The sequence below is a fragment of the Myotis daubentonii genome, chromosome 16 (genome assembly GCF_963259705.1).
Source record: "Myotis daubentonii chromosome 16, mMyoDau2.1, whole genome shotgun sequence".
NCBI lineage: Eukaryota > Metazoa > Chordata > Mammalia > Chiroptera > Vespertilionidae > Myotis > Myotis daubentonii.
Genome location: NC_081855.1, coordinates 2,327,601 through 2,347,986, shown reverse-complemented (window position 1 = coordinate 2,347,986; position 20,386 = coordinate 2,327,601). Strand labels below are relative to the sequence as shown.

At 58.1% G+C, this 20,386-nt stretch overlaps 1 pseudogene; it reads right to left on the bottom strand.

The window, feature by feature from the left end:
* Window positions 1-15,305: 15,305 nt before the first annotated feature.
* Window positions 15,306-17,476, bottom strand: LOC132217831 (interleukin-1 receptor-associated kinase 1-like; annotated as a pseudogene).
* Between the last annotated feature and the right edge of the window lie 2,910 nt (window positions 17,477-20,386).

Sequence of the window (20,386 nt, the reverse complement as noted above, 5' to 3'; positions counted from 1 at the left end):
CTCAAGGTCGACGGCGTCTCGACCTGGATCCATCACACTCACGTCCAGTCAGCGGATCCATCCATGACCCGGAAAGACTTCATCACCAAATGGAGCATCAATCGAGATCAACGCAACCCGCTAAGCTACAGCGTGCTCGACCTGCCTGATGCCGGTAACATGGCTCGCGATCACTCCTGTCACCAGGAGCCCCCACAATACTGTGTAATACACTTAGATAATGCCTGCATCTTCATGGACAAGGCTCCAAAGAGACAAGGGCAATTTATAGGATCACATGTTTAGTAGCAGAAGATTTGGCTGCCTAAAGTGGCCATGATGTTTCATTGTATTGATATGATATATTAACCTTTGATTCTTTTGCAGGTTTTGAATGTATGTTGGCTGTCCTGGGAGGGAGCTGTGTGGGGTGACCCCCAAAAGTAAAGGGTGTCTAGCTGGCAAGGGGGCCGGTGCCCAACTGGGCAGGAAAGGGTGCCCATCAGGTTTTGGACTCTGTTGAGAAACAGCTAACAGTTGGCAGCCTGTATACTGCCTTGCAGGCCTGAGTCACCATGCCCATGTCAGGGGTAGTAAAGCTGGAAAAAGCCTGTTTAGAATAGAAGGTCTGGGGCATAGTTATGCATAGGTAGAAGGTTTTATGCCAACAGTTACTGTTTTGTTTTAAATCCATGAAAAGGAATTAGCAAGGAAAGTCAGAAAATCTTAGAGTAGATCAGTATGTTCTTCTCCTTATGTAATTCCTCCGGAATCTGGCGATATGTGAAGGGATTTATTCCCTCCTGGGAAGGCACTTCAGCATTCTGTATTGCCAAAAGGATCCCAATCATCTACAGCTGTTGTCTGAGCTCTCCGTTCAAGCTGGGTTTATGAAAAGCTGGTACCATGGATCTGTCTCTCGCCCAATGGCGTAAGCTGGGCCCTCTCTGGAGAAGAAACCTAGGTTTCCCAAGAGATGTGATCAATGCCGGGGCCCCGCCAGCAGGTGAGGGGAACCCAAGGCGGGTGCTGGGCGTGGAGGCCACAGGGGGCATAGGCTAACAAGGAGACAGAACTGAACCTCACATCACCCTACTTGGCCCAGAGATGGTTGGTAGTCAGAGACGGGTAAGACTCCACAGAGGTGGGGCGACCTAAGACAGACACAGCCGAGGGCCAGTAGGAGAGAACTTGGGGTTCAACAGAGGTGGGGCACAGATCCTCACCCCCCCAATGGTGCAGGGGCTTGAACACTCGCCCCTTCTGAGGAAGGTCTCCTGTCCCCATGGCTGCTTCTTGCTTCCCATGCTCAGCCCAGACCAGGAACCAAATAACAGAAGAGACTTGGTCCAGCTGAAAATGGTGCCCAGAAAAACGGAGGCTTAGTTCAACAGACTCTAAATTTAAACCTAGCCTAACAAACAGGAATGCTTGAGCCTCTTCAAGGCAAATAATACTAAATCTTGATTTGGTTTTTTTTTGATAACCATGGAGGAATTCTAAGAAGAAAGATCCTATTTCAATAGAAGTTATTAAATCTAAAATGGTTTCTTTCACTTCCACCGGACCATTTGTTAACCTTATAGGGATAGTTCAGTTGATAGTTTTGTTGGAATAGAATTGCAGTCAGTCTCATGATTGAGCCAGAAGTTCCAAGACAAGGGGGGAATGAAAGGCGTGCTGCCCGCCTCTCTGGGCGGTGCGGGAGGAGGAGTCTGACTGCCCGGCTCTGAGATCCCTCCGCGCCCGCCGTAGGGCCTGGCCTCCCCGGAGCGGGTCTGAGTGTCCGGACGGCTGCGTGGTGGCCGGTGGCGGGCCGAGGGGTGGGGCCGGGCGGCGACCGACCACGGGGGAGGTCATGGGAGCGGAAGGCCTCACCCGCCTGGCTCTTTCCTCCCTTCCCCCGTGGTCGGCTCCCCGCTTGCCCGTGCTAGGCCCGGGGGTCCATGCGGCCCTCGGGGCCCGGTCGGGGGGCCAGGGCCTGCGTGGGCCGGCCACCGGGCCCCATGGGGGGGCATTGGCTCCCCGGCTCACGGTGGGAGCCCGGAGCGGGCTGCCACCCGCCCACTGCCCCCCGGACCGGGCCCAGTGCAGCAGCGGCGGCAGCGGAGTGGGGCGCGTGCCCTGGCTCGGGGAGGCCGCCATGCTGCAGTGCGCCGGCCCCATGGGCCGGGCCTGCTCCGAGCGGATGCCGCTCCCCCAGAGCTGGGCCGCTCCACCGGCCGCACCCCGTTTGCTGGGCCTGTGCCGCCCAGATGCGCTGGAGTCCGGTCTGCCCGCAGGCCAACTGCGGGTGCTGTGCTGGGGGGCCATCCTGCCTTGTGGCGAGTTCGAGCGGCAGCAGCAGGAGCCGGGCAAGGACTGCGCCCTCCATCTTGCCTTGGGTCTTCCATCTTGGGACAGAGCCATGTGTGCCCTCCATCTTGCCTTGGGTCCTCCATTTTGGGACGGTGCCATGTGCTTCCTCACGGGAAGAAGCCGCTGCTAGCCACACCCAGGATTTCTCTGGATTAACCAATGATGATCAAGGGAAGTGCACGCCATCACTATGACCACATCCTGTACCGACTCGCGCCTGGCCAATCAGCGGGGCCCACAGTCCCCTCTCCTGCCCTCACTCCACCCCCCTTTAAAACCCCCTGTCCCATCAGGCCTCTCTCTCTCGGCCACTGGAGCTTACTGTTGCATCGGTGAGTGTGGCAGGGGAGCCAAACCTAGATTTGAAATGAATGACTCTTTGCTTTTGCATCGGACTGACGGGCTCCCTGGGGGTCCTGGGAACCTTGAAATCTGGGCACAACACTGCAGGGTGATGGGAAATGAACATGTGAGGGAATAAAGGGCACAGTTTCCGGAAGGAAAGTTCTGTGCGGGAGTCAGACGGTGGGGTGGCCCCCAGAGGGGAAGAGAGAGGCGGGAGAGGAAGGGGAAGAACCCTGGAATCTGGGCTCTTCTTGCCTTGGGAAAGGGCAGGAGCAGCAGCCCCGGCTCAGATGCCACAGGACCCCTGGTTGTGCTGGGGGTGGGGGGGGAGGGGGGCAGGGCCGTGGCTGGAGAGGCTGCTGCCGCCTCCGGGCAGCCAGATGAGGCCCTCACTGGGCCAGGAGGGTGGAGAGGAGAGATGGAGTCAGGTGGGCTTGGTGTCAGAGTCCCCAGGAATCAGGGCTCTCATGGATCCTAGCCTCTGGCTCCCTCTGTCAGCCTAGAATGAGCAGCCTCAGAGGACCCTGGCAGGGAAAGCAGGCAGGAAGCAGGGGGACCTTGTTTACCTCCTGTGACCCCAGCAGCCCAGCCCCACCCCAGCCTCTGCTGAACACCTCTCCCCACATTAAAGGTCCAGGCTCCCCCGTGGTGGGGAGGCCAGGTGGCCACGGGAGCTGGTCCGTCCGTGATTCCCAGGAGGACCTGCTGAGACTTATGCCATCATTCTCCCCATTTCAGAGATGAGGACACTGAGGCTCAGCAAGGCGCTGGATCCCGCCTCCCTCAGGACCCAGCCTCAGGGTGGGCAGGGCCTGAGAAGAGGGGAGGGTCTGGCAGAAAGAGCAGCACCGGGCGCCTATGTTCAGCCGCTGCCCGCCCTGCCTGCCAGGGAGGGCCACCAGACAGCCTTCATGCGAGGGGAGCTGAAGGGCTGTCTCACTGGGATCCTGGGAGCAAACCGTGGCGACCGCTCAGTCACGGTGCGGGAGCTGCAGCGCTGGGGGCGGCGCGTGGGGATGATGTTGGGATGGGTGGGAGGGAGGTTTCCTGGGTGTGAGGAGCTGGCCTGGGGCCTGTGCCGGGAAGGTGATCCTGCAGGGTCCTGGCTTCCCTGGCCCCTCCCCTTGTCCCCACAGTGAGTCCTCTCATTTTATTTATTGTATTTTATTTTATTTTTTAATCCTCACCCAAGGCTATTTTCCATTGATTTTTAAAGAGGGTGGAAGATGGGGGGAGAGACAGAGAGAGAAACATCGATGTGAGAGACACACACGGATTGGTTGCCTCCTGCACGCGCCTGACCAGGGCCGGGATGCAGCCTGCAGCCGGGGGATGTGCCCTTGGCCCTTCAGCCAGCCCTCCGTCCACGTTCACGTCCACGGAGCCAACCAGCTGGGGCGGCCTCTCTCCTTTCAAAAGCCCTGGAAGGGGCTGCCCCAGGCCGCACCGCCCGCCGCAGCTCACAGGCCTGCTGTCTCATAACGGCGCGGCGCGTGCGGCCTCCCGGCCTCGCTGTGTCCCTGCTACCTTGTTCCATCGGCCCCTCCGGGGCTCCGGCCAGCTCGGCTCTTCAACAGGGAGCACACGGGCACTTCAGAACCTCCAAATGGCAGCACAGGGGGGATGGGGTCTGCAGGGCGCAGAGGGAAGCCAGGCCTGGAGGGGTTTCCCCAAGGGCCTGGCAGGGACGGGACCCCCAGGGCTCTGCCCCACAGAGCCTGGCCTTAGCAGGAGGTCCGGACAGTGAACAAAGCAGACGTTACTATTCCTGTTTTACATTAAAAATGTTACTTTCAGACTAGATTTTAAAAACAGGATTTTGCTCTCACAGGCGTATCTGGAAAGGAGCTGTGCGGGGCTCTCGGGAGCGCCCGGCCTCCACTTGCTGCCTGCACCCGAGAGGACCTGCGGCCGCGCGGTCTGGTCCCACCGCAGAGGCTGAGTGGCCCCAGCAGCGGCTGCACCCTCTGGGCTGGGAGCAGCCCCCCGGGAGCCCTTCCCAACACCCACCCGGCCCGGGAGCAGGTGCGGGGGCAGCGTGGAGGAGCAGGAATGGAGCGGCACGGCCCGAGGAGCGAGGGAGGCGGCCCTGAGCCTGGGCCCGCGGGGTAAGGCCTGCCCCCGGCTGCCAGGGCCCGCAGCTTCCAGCCGGAAGGCACCCATTTACCTGTGGGCAGAGGGCCCTCAGGGCCCGGGAAGAGGGAGAGGGAGCGGAGGGAGAGCCTCTGTCCTCATTCATCCCCCCCCCCCTCACTCACTCGCTCACTCAGTGTTCATTTATCCTCTTGTTCACATTCTCCCTCCCTCCCTCAGCTCCCACCCTGTGTGGCTGCAAGCTGAGCGGGGACAAGGGGCCCGACACAGGCCCTGCCCTTGCTCTCCCCGGCAGGGGCGGGGGAGTTACAGCCACCACCCGCCCTAAAGTTCTGGAAGAAGGGCAAGGCCCTCACCAGCCAGGCTCACTCTCTGCTGGAGGCCTGTCCTGCTCACCCGTGAAACCTGGTGAAACCTGTCGGCTCAGTCCCAGCTCCACTGAGCGCCCCCCTCCCCCCGCACCTCCCCCAGAGGCGAAAGCGGAGGTTTCACAGGCCTCAGGCTCCCAGCCCACTCCTTGCCCTCACGCCCCTGCTCAGCCTCACGGCTCCTGGAACTCTCCAGGCAAGCCCCATTCCAGGCCCTGCTCCCGCCTGGGCTGCTCCTCCTCCAGGTGCCTCATGCTCCCCGTCACCCCAGGCCGTTCTCAGGGAAGCTTCTGTGGCCAACCCTGGATTGCAGCTCCCCCTCCCACCCTCTGCCATTCTGATTTCTCACTCCACTCGTGTGTCCCTGCCTCCTGACAAGGGCAGAGAGTCTGCGGCGCCGCTCCCTGCTCTGTCCCGAGCAGCTTGCGCAGTGCCTGGGCCACAGTGGGCGTCAGGTAGGTATCACCCGAATGAGTGGCTGATCGGATGCATGGTCGGTTGGAGGCCCAAGGGCACCCTGCTTGTTGCCAGTCTGGGCTTGGCTGGAGAGGAGCGGGAAGGGCTGAGGACGAGCAGCGGTCCTCCTTCCCCCTCTGCCCTCGGCTTGCACCACGTGAGCCCCAAGCCTTTAAGGGCCCTGGGTAGAGGGCGAAGGCCGGGCGAAGTCTGACATTTGTTGAAGTCAGAGAGAGGGTTTCTACTGGGAAGGTGGGGGCAGATGCTAGGAAAATCTCTAGGTGTGAGAGAGACGTGCAAAAGTTGATGCTATAAACGATGAAAAAAGGAAACAGATGGATGGGTAGATGAATGCGTGGGCAGATGGACAGAGGTCTGACGGGTGGATGGGGGACAGATGGACGGGTGAGTGAGTGGGTGGATGGATGGATGGATGAGTAGGTAGTAGATGGATAGATGGACAAATGGATTGATGAATAGGTGGGTGGGTGGGCAAATGAATGGATGGGTGGATCAATTGATGAGTGGTCAACTGGGTGTACCGATGGCTAGGACACTTCTGCTGCCGCTGATGATGATGATAAACACACCCGTTATTTATTGATGCATTCCAGGTGCCATGCCTGCCCTTCACACATCCAACCTCACTTAATGCTCATGACAATATAACGAGAGAGGGATCATGTTCCCATTTCACAGATAGAAAGCTGAGTCTCAGAGATGTGGATTGGCTTACTAAGGCCTACAGCTGAGGGGAGGCCGAGACCAGATTTGTACCCAAGCTGGCTTAGCTTTTGATGTTGCCTTGCTCTTCAGAATGGGGTCCCCAGCCCGAGGAGTGGCCACCCTTCGGCGGAAGGCACCCTATCTGGGCATCTCCGAGGCTCCCACCAGTGGCCTGGGGAGAGGAGGTCTCTGTGATGATTTGCTGGCTCCACTCTGATGCTTATGGAGACATCTGGCTCCAGAAAAGTGAGACTGTGAGAGTGGCTCCCCCACAATCCTCCACACTGCACGGGCACCAGGGGGCCCGCCTGTGGGGACGGGTGTGCGTGGAAAGGAGCTGACATTGTTCAGACAGAGAGACCCAGGCCAGCCAGCCCCCTGATTCCCAGGCATGTGCTCCAGAGGCTTCTCGGACCCCAGCCTCATGCTCTGAGCCTCGGCGCCCTGAGGGGACAAAGGGCACCCTCATCGCCCTCCCTGCAGCTGTGTGAAGGTGCTGGTCTTTTTTTAAAAAACATATTTTTACCGATTTCAGAGAAGGATGAAGGGGAGAGAGAGAGAAACATCCATGAGGAGAGAGACTCACTGATCAGCTGCCTCCTGCACGTCCCCCACTGGGGATTGAGTCTGAAACCCGGGCATGTGCCCTGACTGGGAGTTGAACCCTGACCCCCTGGTTCATAGGTTGATGCTCAACCACTGAGCCAGCTGGCCGCAAGATTCTATTCTTTAAACGAAGCTTTGTTCCCCCCTGCCTCCCCGCCCGGCACGTTCTAGGTGCCAGGGACACAGCAATGAATAAAAGAGAGACACGCCTCCTCGGGGGAACCCTTAACACAAACAAGTGATGTACACACCGCATTGTGTGTGTGGGGGGGGTGACACAGAGAACGAAGCTGGGCAGAGAGGGAGGGGGTATGGCTCCAGGAGGCATGGCCCTGAGAAGAGACATTTGACAGAGACCCGCGGCTGGTGTAAAAGTGGCACCCGCAGCCCAGTGGGCGCGGCTCAGGGGTTGAGCATCGACCTTGCACCAAGAGGTCCCTGCAGGGGCCTGCGGAAAGCAGCTGGTCGAAGTCTCTCTCTCATTGATGTTTCTATCTCTCTCTCCCTCTCTCTAAAATCAATGGAAACATATTTTAAAAAATAGTTTTAATAAAAGTGGCGCATGCAGAGATCTGGAGTAAGAGCATCATGGCAGAGGGATGGCAGGCCCTGAAGGGAGACAGCCAGCCATGTCCGAAGGAGGGGGACAGCAGGTGGCCTGGGAGAGGGACCGGGAGCCCTGTGGCTGCGGCTGAGCTGGGGTCAGGCGGGTGTCAGCAGAGGGTTTGCACGAGCTCCGAGCTCCGGAGGCTGTGATGTGAGAGGAAGGGCTTGTTTCTCTCCCTAGGGCAGCCTCTCCACTGTCTCTGAGGGCCGCCTCGTCCTTCCTCGCCCTCGGCTTGTCCCATCTGGCTGCCCCGTGGAGGCTGCAGGGAGCAGGGGCTGCCTAGACCAGGCCCCAGGCAAGGGCTCCTGGGGCCCAGCCTGGAAGACAGCCTGGGGTCCCAGACCCACACCTGGGCTCCCTGCTCCAAACCCGAGAGACTGCGCAGGGAAGGAGGGCTGTGCCGGGGAGCAGCACCCGCTGTCGCTGCAATGTCCCCTGGAACTGCATCTTTCATTTGGAGAGTTTCTTGTCCCAGTGTCCCGTGGCGGAAACCCTAGGATGCACACGCACAGCCGGGCGTAATGGAAATTGTTTCAAAAACAAAATGATAAACATCCTCTCTCAAGCTCCCACCGCCCTCCCCAAATGAGGCTGGGGGAGGGCTTACCCAGACTCAAATCCCCGAGACCAGTGGGGCTGACAGGGGGAGGGGTGGGGAGATGGGGTATGGGGGGGTGTGGGGGTGTTGGAGGGGTGGGACCTCCCTGGGAGAGGGGCACAGGGTCGGCGCTGGCCTGGCCTGCGAGCTGTGCTGACAGCCCCGGATTCCCCATCATGCCTCCCTTGCTGCACCCCTTGTGCGCCTAGGCCCCGGCTCGGCTGCAGGCCAGGAGGGATCCCGGGACGATGGCCCTGGCTCCAGCGCTGACCTTGCAGCTGTGCCTGGACAGGTCTGCTCCCTGCACCCCTCCATCCGCACACACAGGGGACACATGACCAGGTGCCCCGCCCCACGCCCAGCCTGCCGCTCAGAGCAGGTGGGGCTGGGCTGCTCGCAAGCCTCTAGGACGCAGGCTTGCTCCCTCACAGGGCGCCGGGTTTGGCTTTGAGCTGCTCTGCTCTGATCTTTATCAAGGTTGTTCTTTCTTCTGCAATAAAGCAGACAGGCTGCACTTTGGGTTCTAAGAAACCCTGGTTCTACTAGACACCCCTCCCCACCCCCCGCCCCATTCCCACCCCAGGCTGTTGCCTGCTGCTCCCTCTGCTCCTGTTCCCACAGTGCTCCTGCAGTGCTCGTCCTTCAGGCACCAGAGCGCTGGGGAGCGGAACCCTGAGGCCACTCCTCTGGGAAGGGAGCAGTGAGAGGAGCACGGCTCTGAGGGCAGCTCCTTCATGGCTCCGTGACTCGGTTTCCCTCATCTGTAAAATGGCGAAACGCTCTCCCTGGAGAATGAAGATCTGAGTGGAGAGGCGCCTGGGAGTTCTGTGCACTGGTCCTGGGGATGAGCTGGTGCATTCAGAGGGCTTTGCCCTCCCCTCGAGAAGCAGCGGGTTGGGACCCAGTGCTCAGCCAGGCTACCGGCTTTGGGGGTTCAAGGAGGGGCTACTTTTTCCATGTGACCACCTCCCCCACTTAAGAGCCCTTGATTGAGGGCAGTCCTGCCCCCTCTCCTCCTCCTGCTCTTCCTGTCACTGCTCCGTCCTCATCTCCTGAGAGCCAGTGCCAGGGGACCAGAGGCGGCAGGAGACTGGCCAGGACGCTGGGAAGGACTGAGACATGCAGCCGGTGTGAGGGCTCTTTTTGCAGACCTGGCAATCAAGGCTCCAGGGGTGATAGCATGAGGCTTCCCCAGGGCCTGAGGGGGCCAGAGCACCCCCAAGCACGACACCCTGTCTGGCCCCTGGCCGGGGCTCAGACACCCCCATCTTGGTCTGACCCCTCGTAAGGGTCACAGACATCCTGGAGCTGGTGCCAACGGACATGCAGGGCTCAGAGTGAGAAGGCACTGTGGACACAGGCCAGGCCTGGGGTTGTGAGGTCTTTGCAGGAGGGACTGGAGGTTAGTGGGCCCAGCGCCATGGTGGCGCCTTCCCTCAGGCCGTCCTGTCCCTCCAATCCCTCCTCGGAGTCCTGGTCTTCTAGTCATCAAGCAGCCAAAGACTCCAAGGGCCCAGCTGCCATAGCAGCGAGGAAGCGCGTGGTCATGGGCCAGCTAGCTGCCTCTTCATAGGCGCACTGACGATCTGGTTGAACAGCCGGTCAATCTCAACCATAATTTTAGGGCAGAAATTAATGCAAATGGCATTTGTGGAGGCCTGCAAAGCCCCCACCCCCATCCAGGGAGGGGGGTCTGAACCCCTGTCCCTTCCCTGGATGATGCAGGCGTAGGCCCTGCTGAGACACAGGCTCACTGCCCTGATTCACATTGAAGGCAGCACTGAATTCCAGCCAGAGGTCAGTGAGAAGTAGTGATACTGTCCTCCCCTCATCCCAGCATTTTCCTGCTCTGTACTCCCCGGCCGAGGAAAGGGAAAGAAGTGACACTGATGAGATGAACGGAGGAAGAACCAAACTGGCTGGCTGGAAGTCCTACAATGTGAGAATTAAAGGAGAAAGCACATCGAGACTGACAGGGGCGCTGGCAGAGGTCCTGGTTCCTGTGCAGAGACCTCCTCCTTCGCAGAGCCAGCTGGCAGGGGCCATCAACGGCACTGGAGATTCCCTGAGACCCAGTCCAACCTGCAGCCCCACCCAAGCTGTTCCAGCGGCTTTTCCATATTAGTGGCCTGTCCTGGCTCAGGCTTCAGACTTTCCTTAACTCTCTCAGACAAGCAGCAGCTGGACTCAACATGTCCCATACCTCACAATAAATGGCCCCAGACCCAGCACTAGCATAAGCCTGCCCTGGTTCACAGCTTGGTCTCTCCTGGGCACCTCCAAGCCCAACACTAATAGCAACCATCTGCCTACCACTCAGTAACTTGTGCTGGGTGGCCCCAGGCAGTGGCTGACTTTGCACCACCTGGGAGGCCCCAGAGCCAGTGCACCCAGAGGACAGCTTCAGGCCACGCCAGATTACAACTCTACTACATCCACGATCGACACACTCAAGGGGCAGACTTGGTGAGCGCCAAAGCCTCACAGAAGCAAGTCCTGCTCCATAGAAGTGTCTCCTGCATAGGAGCTCTTCCACTGTATTCACAGTTGGTCCTCACAGCCAACTGGCTTGGATGTCATTTCCTCCCAGTGATGCCAATAGCAATCAAGCTCAACTACGACAGGACAGTACACACAGCCCATATAGAGGTGTACCTAGAGTGCCCAGCCACTGGGCCCTACAGAACGCCTACTACACAAGGCCACTCTACCAATTCTGGGAGACATGGCAGTTCTACCTAATACATAGAAACAAATACAGGGAAGAAGCCAAAATACGGAGACAAAGAAACATGTCACAAATGAAAGAACAGAAGAAATCTCCAGAAAAAGAACTAAATGAAATAGAAGCAAGCAACTGCTAGATACAGAGTTCAAAACAATGGTTATAAATATGAAGATAGTGTAAGGAGGGTCTTGGACAACTTCAAGCATACCAACATTCACATTGTGGGCATGCCAGAAAGAGAAGAGAGAGAGCAAGATATTGAAAACCTATTTGAAGAAATAATGATAGAAAACTTTCCCTACCTGGTGAAAGAAATAGACTTACAAGTCCAGGAAGTGCAGAGAGTCCCAAACAAGATGAACCCAAAGAGGCCCACACCAAGACACATCATAATTAAAATGCCAAGAGCAAAAGACAAAGAGAGAATCTTAAAAGCAGCAAGAGAAAAAAAGTCAGTTACCTACAAGGGAGTACCCATACGACTGTCAGCTGATTTCTCAACAGAAACTTTGCAGGCCAGAAGGGAGTGGCAAGAAATATTCAAAGTGATGAACAGCAAGGACCTACAACCAAGTTTACTCTTCCCAGCAAAGCTATCATTTAGATTGAAGATCAGATAGAGCTTCACAGACAAGAAAAAGCTTAAGGAGTTCATCACCACCAAACCAGTATTACATGAAGTGTTGAAGGGTCTTCTTTAAGAAGAGGAAGAATATGAAGAAGAAGGAGAAGAAGAAGAGATAAACATATGATGACAATAAATACATATCTATCAACAATTGAATTTAAAAATCAAAATAAATGAATAAATGAACAAGGAATCTAATGAACAAAATAAACTGATGAATAAAATAGAATCAGAGGCATGGAAATGTGGAATAGACTGAGTTATGTCAGAGGGAAGGTGGGAGGGGGCAGGGAAGAGATTAACCAAAGACCTTACTTTCATATGTGCATAGAGTGGTGAAGGACCGGGGTGGGGAGGGAACCGGGTGGAGTAGGGCAATGGGGGAAAAGAGAGGAACATCTGTATACTCTTGACAATAAAGTTTTTGTTTTGTTTTGTTTTTTACAAATAAGTGACATGAATAACACCATGTCTGGTGACTAAAAATGACAGTCGATGACCTCTGATCGTTAGGGAGGCCTGGCCTCGCGCCCGACGCTGGGTGAGTTTTCCCCTTGTGTGAGCTCACCGCAGCTATGCAAGGAGGACTTGAGTGTGGTCCCCGTTGGGCAGAAGAATGAGCTGAGACTCGGAGAGATGAAGTAACCTGCCCCAGGTCACACAGCTCACAAGTGCTGGTGCCGAGATTTGAACCCAAGTCTTTCTGATCCCAGATCCTGTGCTGATACCCACCCTCCACTAGAATGCCTGGCACACAGTGGTGTTTAATAGGTGTTTGGCTCATTTGAAGGGTCACCGCTGAGTCCTCTCTGTTCACAGGGGTCTGGGCTCGCCCTGGGGATTTACTGTTAATACAATTGATTCTGTATCCATCATGCCCTCTCCCCGGCAGGCTATGGATTTTAATGGCGTGGATACTGATTGCCCCTGTGCTGTGGGTGGGCCACACTGGGAGAGAGTTTACTCCAACTCTACCACCAAATTCTTAACACAGGCCAGCACCAAAGCTGTGCTGAGGATGTAACTAGGCAGAGATACAAGCAGGGCACTCGGCTGAGGGAACAGGGCAGGCAAAGGCATGGCGGGGGGACCCTGTGGCCCTGCTGAAAGAGCCATGCATGCCCTCCTGCCAGCAAGTCTGCCTGGTCCTGGCTCAGAGCGAGGTGTCCCTCAGGGGCTTCTGGGAGATTTGGGTCACTGTAGAGCAAGTGTGTCAAACTCAAAGGCTAGCATGGGCCAAATAAACAAAGTTTAAGTGTGTGTGGCTGCAAACAAACAAAAGCTTCAATTTTCATAGAAACGTAGGTTTATTTCGATAGAAACATGCTGAATACAAAGGGCGGAAATAAGTGAGTAATCATTAACATAAAATAACTAGTGGCCTGGTGCATGAAATTCATGCACATTAAAAGGGGATTAAGTAGAGGAAATATTTTAATATTGCTATTTGCCCAGATTTCTCTATAATAGAAGTGTCAGAGATGAAAGAAAATTAGTAAAATGTATATGAAAATCTTCCTCCTGTCAGAGTCTGGGGCCCATCACAGGACACAGAGTCAAGTCCCCACCTCAAAATCATGCAAGACCAGACCCAGCCGGCCCCACCCGCGTCAAGCCCCGCCGGGGCGGGAGGAGCAGCCTGAGGTCCCGCGTCAAGCCCCGCCGGGTGGGGGGCGCGGCTTGAGGTCCCCGTCAAACCTCACTGGGTTGGGGGGAGCAGCCTCAGGTCCCTGCTGACTGCTCGTTAAAGCTCCTTACGGGAACTTGGTCTCCACTGTGGGTGCAGCCATCTTGTGTTGTGGAAATCCCACCTCTGCTGTGGGCGCCGCCACCTTTGTGATGGTGTGATGGTCAATTTGCATATTCCTGCTTTATTAGATAGGATAGAACATTTTAATAAAAATTAATATTTTTTTTGAACATTAACTTACCAGACACTGAATAACTGCACAAATTAATAAGCATAATGCAAATAAACCTATTTTTCTTGTTCTCCGAAAGTGAAATATTTTCTGTTGCATGCACCAAACAAGTTAATCCAAGACAAATGACGTGGCCATCGGCTGCTTAAATATTTGCTGCTAGTATTAATGGAGAGAAATGGTGTGCCTGGTTGTAAGGCGTGTAAAGAAAATGAATGCAACACAATTATAGTAATCAGTCATTAGAGAATGTTGTAGTTCGTTATTGATAATTATGTCTAACAGGATATTATAAAAACTAAGTTACAAAATTTTTATTAAAATGTTTCTGACATACCATTATATTGGCTGGGCCACAAAAATACTCGTTGTGGGCCACTAGTTTGACATGCTTGCTGTAGAGTGTTTCTCAGTCACAGATGGGCTGGGCAATTCTGCAGGGAGGGGGAGCAGGCAGGAAGCTGACATGGAAAGGAGAAAAGTGGGGGAGTCAGGACGGGCATGACAGCCGGGCTCTCTGGACCAACCTCCCAGGCTCCCTCTTCCCTGATCTCTGAGTTATTTTAAACATTAGTTCATGTTGGGGACACATGGGATAAAGATGCAGAAGACTCACAGAAACAGGTCTCCTCCCTCCTGCTCCCTAACCTCCCAGTCATCCAGGCAGCCAGTTTCTGGTATATGTTTCCAGAACATTCTACCAAACATGCATGGGTGCATGTATGTGCATATCTTGCTTCAGAATAAACCTGACGGCACCCAGCACTTTCTCTCCTGCCCTGTGTTGTTTTCACTGTCTCAGAAAATGTTCCCTGCTAGATTCACTCAACAAATATTTACTGAGCCCCTACAAGCCTTCCCCCGCAGTCGGACTGCCCAGCCCCCTGTTCTCACAGAATCTCTATCTTCACTTTCTTTTGTTTTTTTCTTGGATGAAACATAAGATTTTATTGCTCTAGTGCAACTGGGACTTCACCAACGCCTAGCTTTGTGGGGCATGCAGCGCGTCACGACTGTGGACACAGAGTCACCGTAGGCCTGCGCTACAGCCCTGGGCTTCATGAGACCTCACCTGCTTCTAAAACTGCAAGTCCCGTTTCCCCCTCTTCCTCTGCCTCGATCCCGACTTCTCGCCTGGGGGCTTCTCACCGTCGGGGTAACACAGGCCCCGGCCTAGGCCAACCTCGGGAAGTGGCCCCTTTGTGACACCACTGCCTGGGCCTGGTGCTGAGCCCTCAGCCTCTGGAGGTGACTTGGTTGGGAGCCTGTCTGTAGCACCCAGGGGTGGCCTGGGTCGCGAGCAGACACGTTAGGCTGGCTCCCAGCTCCTGGGAGAAGCCCACAGACACTGGCCTGATGTGGGGCGCGGCTGGACTCTCTGGGGTATCTCAGAGCCCTCACTTCTAGCTGGTGGACAGAACCAACGGGCAACCACACCTCACTTTTCCACGTCGCAAGCAGCTGGGAGGGCCCCGGGCCTCCCCTGCACCATTGCACAGAGTGGCCGCCTTCCCGCAGGGCTTTGGCCAAGGACGAAGGGAAGGGCTACGGCCGCGCTGTGGGCCGGGCTGCACATGCCTTGCCCCGCCCTCAGGGGCGCCAGCTCCCCGCTGCCTCCCTACGGGTCCCACCCACGCTCCTCTGGCCGGGCAGCCAGCAGCCTTCAGACATGCATTCCTCCCCCACACACCCCTCCCGTGACCGAGGCTTTCCTCTCCCGCAAGTGCTGGGCTGAAGGCAGGCCTTTGAGATGTCCTGCCCTACGGACGGCTTCCGGCAGCCGGCCCGGTGGCTCTGAGCGCGGCCTGTGCCCACACCCCTGCAGCACGGGGGCCACCACCTGCTCTGCCTTGTGAGGCTGGGCCACCCCTACCACCCACAGGCTGCTGAGGGTGCGTGTGCTCTGAGGACGTCCCACCATGAGGACTAGGACATCTGGGTTTGGGGGTCTGCCCGGGTGAAGAGATCAGCTCTGAAAGTCATCACTGTCTCCAGGCCCCGCCTGTTTCGGTGGTCCAGGCCCAAGTCTGGAAGGGAGCTGTACAAGGCCAGCTTCTGCACTGTCTTCTGTCAGGCTGAGTCGATGACCATCTGTGGTGGCCGCGATGACGCACAACAGCCCAGGTGTGATCCTTCCACGGCTGTGGGCTGGGGCTCTGGGCCGCTCCCCCATAACTCTCCGGTGGCACCCCCTTGAGTACAGCCAGCCTGCCCGGGGGGTGCAGGGGCCCATGTGATAGCCCCCTTGCAGGGCTGTCTGGCAGGGCTGGGCCTGGGGGCAGTCCACAGGTGCCAGGAATGGAGGGTGGCAGACATGCCAGACACACTCTTGTCACTCTCCAGGGGCTGTGTGGGGCCTTTCTGGGGCTGCTCCGTTGCCGGGGCCGAGGCTTCTGAGGGCACTGCCAGGGGCTGCCAGGGACTGGCGTTGCTGGTGGACATGCAGGAGTTTTCCTGTGGAGCAGGGGCTTGCGGCCAGAAGCCTCTGCCTCCAGGGGCGGCCCTGCCACCGCGGCCTGAGGCTCCTCCAGCCTCTCGTCCACCTGGGTCATGGGGTCTCCTCAGCCCGGTGGTGCAGGCAGCAGAGGACCAGCTGGCCCAGGGCCAGGCCTAGCTCAGGGGACAGGGCCCGGGCCTGGGGCCCAGGTGCTTCGTGCAGATCTGGGAGGCGACTGGGGCGGCCCAGGCTCTGAGGCCAGACCCGCTTGGTGTGCGGTCTGGGTGCTTTTCGGGGCACCCACCATCCTCTGCGTCCTCTGTCACCAGGTCTTTCAGGTAGTTGGCCTTCGCGCCATGCGTCCTCAGAGCCCTGTGGCCAGCCAGGGTTTCCAGAACCACCTGCCGAAGCTGAAGGTATCGGTGTCCACCGCCAGCCTCCGGTCGTGACGTGTTCCCCGGGCAGGCAGGCCAGGTGCCGCTCAGGTCGAGTCCGGGCCACGGTGCTGCTCTGACCAGGGCTGGCCACTGCAAATGGCCGAGACGGGCCAGGCCAAAGTCTCCCAGTTTGGGCATCAGCCTGTCATCCAGAAGGACGCTGGAGCTCCGGACATCTCCGTGGGCGAGGTTGGGGCCGTCCTGAGGTAAAACTGACTCGCCGGGCTGTGCTCAGAAGGGTGCCCAGCGCTGGCCCCGGAGAGGGGACCAGGCCTGGGCCTGGAAGTGGAGGGCCTTCCAGGGAGCCGCCAGGCAGGAAGCCGCAGACAAGGCAGTGGTCGCCGCTCTGAGCACAGCAGCCGGCAAAGTCCACGATGTTTGATGACAAGACTGACTGCTGCTCCACGCGGCCAGGAAGTTCTGCCCCACAGTGGCCACCCCAGGTCTGCCTCCTCATCCATCGTCTCCATGGCGTTCCCCGTGCTCCTCAGGATGCCCGTGCACACGTCCGAAGCCGCCCTCCTGACCTTCAGCTCCTCCGAGAAGCTGTGGTGCGCTGGGAGCCTCATGGAGGGCCGGCAGAATAGAGAGGGGGTCCCGGGCAGGAAGGAGCCTGGGTTCTCTGGGCTCTGCTTGGTGGAGGAGGATTCTAGAGATGGTGGCGGTGGCCGAGGGCAGCAGGGCTTCGGACAGGCCAGCACTCAGGCCCAGAATGGTTCTGGGAGCCTGGAAAAGCTGGGAGGAGGTGGGGGGACGCTGACGATTGCAACTCCTGGGGGGGCTGCTGGCGGCCTTGGCCTCAGAGGGTGCAGAGACGGAGCGGGTCCTCGGGGCTGTGGTGCTGGAGGGTGGGAGGGGGACGGGAGGGTGCCAGGCTGGTTCGATGTCCCTCACACGGAGCAGCTGCAAGTGCGTAAGGATGTGCATAAGGTTGGTCACACGGGCGTTTCAGTTGATCTGGGGCCACAGGAGCGCGGTCTGATCTCGCCCCATCAGGGCGGCTCCAGGGCGTCCATCATTCTGTAGAAGTGGCACATGACCCAGGGTGGCACCTCGTACAAGAATTGTTGGGCAGTAGGACCTGTGCGGCCCCCCGAGCCGGGGTCTCCCAGCCATGGGCCTCTGTCTCCAGGCCAGAGCCTCTTGGGGCCTCGGGCTGGCCAGGCCCGTGGACACTGACTCTCCATCCTCACCCTCTGGCGTGTGGCAGGCTTTGCAGCTGTTGCTACTCTGAAGGGAGACACTTGGGACGTACATCCTGCTGCCGGGGTGCAAGCAGCTGGTGGGATACACTCCTAGACACGGAGCTCCTGGGATAGAGAGTGGTGTTCTTTGAGCTTGGCTGGCTGCTCCAGGCTGTGATTGACACGTCAGGGTTGGGTTCGAGGCAGGGAGTGACCTGGCTGGAGGTGGCGCTGAGTCAGGTGGCGCCAGTGCTGGGATGGGCTTGAGGAGGGAGAGCAGAGACAGCCCTCTGCTTGAGGAAAGTCGGAGTTAGAGGGGGTGGGTGACGGGGCGAGCTGTGCTAAGGCAGCCCAGGAGGCGGTGGGTGCCTGGAGGAGGGTGTGGCCCAGCCTGGGAAGGAAAGCATCGGTGAGGCTGCAAGGGGGGCCCCTTTCCTGAGCCCCCACAATGGGTCTGGGGCTGCCCTGGGCCCTCCCCATATCCCTCAGGAGACCTACATCACCCACCCACCCACTGGACAGTGATTACCCCAGACCCTTCCTGGGCACTGGCACTGGGGTGGGCGAGAGCCCCCAGGTGCTGGCACTGGGGTGGAGAGCAGGTGCCTGTTTCAGCTTCTGAGGCCAAGGCTTGGAGGCAGAGAGCAAGGACCCAGAAAGCCACTCGCCTCTCCCAGGGCTGGCCCTGAGCGCCCGGCCGGGGAGTCCCTGTGGAGAGGAGCATCGGCCACGACTCCTGGAATGACCTGCGGAACCAGAGAGCCGTTGGGCTTCCTCGCACGGACACCACAACCCGACTTTAAAACATAAAGTGCCCTGGTTGGTGTGGCTCAGTGGATAGAGCCTGCGAACTGAAGGGTCCTGGGTTTGATTCTGGTCAAGGGCACATGCCCAGGTTGCGGGCTCGATCCCCAGTGGGAGGCGTGCAGGAGGCAGCCGATCAATGATTCTCTCTCATCATTGATGTTTCTCTCTCTCTCTCCCTCTCCTTCTCCCTCTCCCTTCCTCTCTGAGATCAATAAAGATATATTAAAAAATAAAATTAAAAAATAAAACATAAAGTCACGTAAAGTTCTTTCTGTACGGACTTCAGAGCCCAGATGCTGTCGGATGTGCCCGTGGGTCACACGCGCCCAAACGCCTCTCACTCCTCACGGCCCACAGCCAGGCTGGAGGCCTGAGCGGCTGCAGGGTCCCTGGCTGGCGAGGCCAGGCCAGCAGCGGGGCCCCAAGCACTCGGGGAGCAGTAAGGTGTGGGCTGCACACAAAAGCGAAGCAAGGAGGGGTCCCCTCTCAGGAGGACACACCTCTGACAGTTTCACTCCCAAACTTTCTCAGGCTTCCTTTGCTCATGCAAATAGATCGGCAGTTTTTCTCCGCATAAACAGGGCCACGCATTAGGCCCTGTCTGCCTCTGCAGTCCTTTTGGGGAGGGCGGGGCAGCCGTGTGTCCTGGTCCGTCCCCGCCCCACGGGCAGGCCTCGGGCCCACCTCCTGTGCCAGAGTCAGGCCCACTGCAGAGACGAGCTCACTGAGGCCCAGCTTCAGCCTGCCTCCTTGTGAGGAAGGAAGGGTGAGGGGCTGGTCATGGGGCAGGTGTTGGGGGCAGAGTCCTCACCCCGAGAGTGAGGGCCCTCCTGGGGACCTCTGACGGGAGGGAGGAGGCAGGCAGTGCCCACGGGGTGGCAGGTGGAGGCTGCGTTATTTCAGCAGCAGGCCTCCTGGAGGGAAGCTATTTCTAACTGTGAGAGGCTGGAGTGACTCCCTCCCTCCCTCCCTCCCTTTGTTGCCCTTTATTCTTGTCATCCTGGGACCAGCAGGCCTTGCCCGCCTTCCTGGAAGCTCTGTCCCTGTGCAGGGAGGGAGACAGTGAGACGGAAGGAAGGGGAGACCCTGTTTGTCCTCCAGGTCTGCCAGGCAGCCCTCACGCACCCGGCAGGCAGGAGGGAGAGGGTTGAGAGGCTTGAGGACATTTTTGAGTCCTTGCTGGTCGTGTTACACCTACCACTCCCCCAGCAGCCTCTCGGGGACCTGGAGAGGGCAGAACCCATCTCAAAAGCCTCCAGTTAGAAAAGGGTGATTTAGGCCGCAAAACTCAAAGGTCCAGGGCGCGGTCAGAAGGCCCCCAGGAGCCTGTCTGGACTCCTGCTTCTCTCAGCTTTTCCGCTCATGGGGTGGGTCTTATTTTAGGGGGGCTCAGCCCATGTAGCAGCCAAGGGGTCCCCAGCAGCCCCTGCAAGATAGAGCTCCTTCTTTTCCAGCTGATTCGGCCAGTCTGGGGCCAGTCCTCATTGCTTGGCTTCAATCACATGCCCATATCTCAACCAATCACAGGCAGGTCAGGGCCACTTGACTACCCCCGGGCCCTGGGAATGGTCCCTGTCCCCAGACACCAGGTGTAGGATAGATTAGATCCAGGCGGTGAGTCCCCAGGGAGCATAGCTCCCAAAGAAGGGCCGAAATCCTGGAGGACATGGACCAGGTGCCTGTGAGGTTGTGCAGCCAGGACAGTGCCCTCCTCGCACCCAGGAGAGGCCAGGTTACCCGGGGCTGCCCTCCTGGTTCCTGGGCCCACCGCTGCCGGCTGAAGCTCCCCAGGAGGCAGGGAGGAGGGGAGGCAGTGGGGGAGGGCAGAGCCTGCTCCTGAGGGAAACAGTCAGGTGGCGGCTCCAGCGGAGCTAATCAATGCTGCTTCCTGCTGAGCGGGAGGGGCCCAGTGTCCTGTTTCCCAGGCCGCAGCCATGCCTCATGTCTACTCCCCTCAAATCAATGCCCCAGGGTCGGCCTGGGCCTGCGGGTGCCCGGGGACAGGCAGGGGAGTGTGGCCTCGAGGGAGCCAGACAGTCACTTTCTTGACTCCTTCGTAGTGCCTGGCAAGGGTGGGCGGCCATCCTCCCAGGCACCCCTCTCACT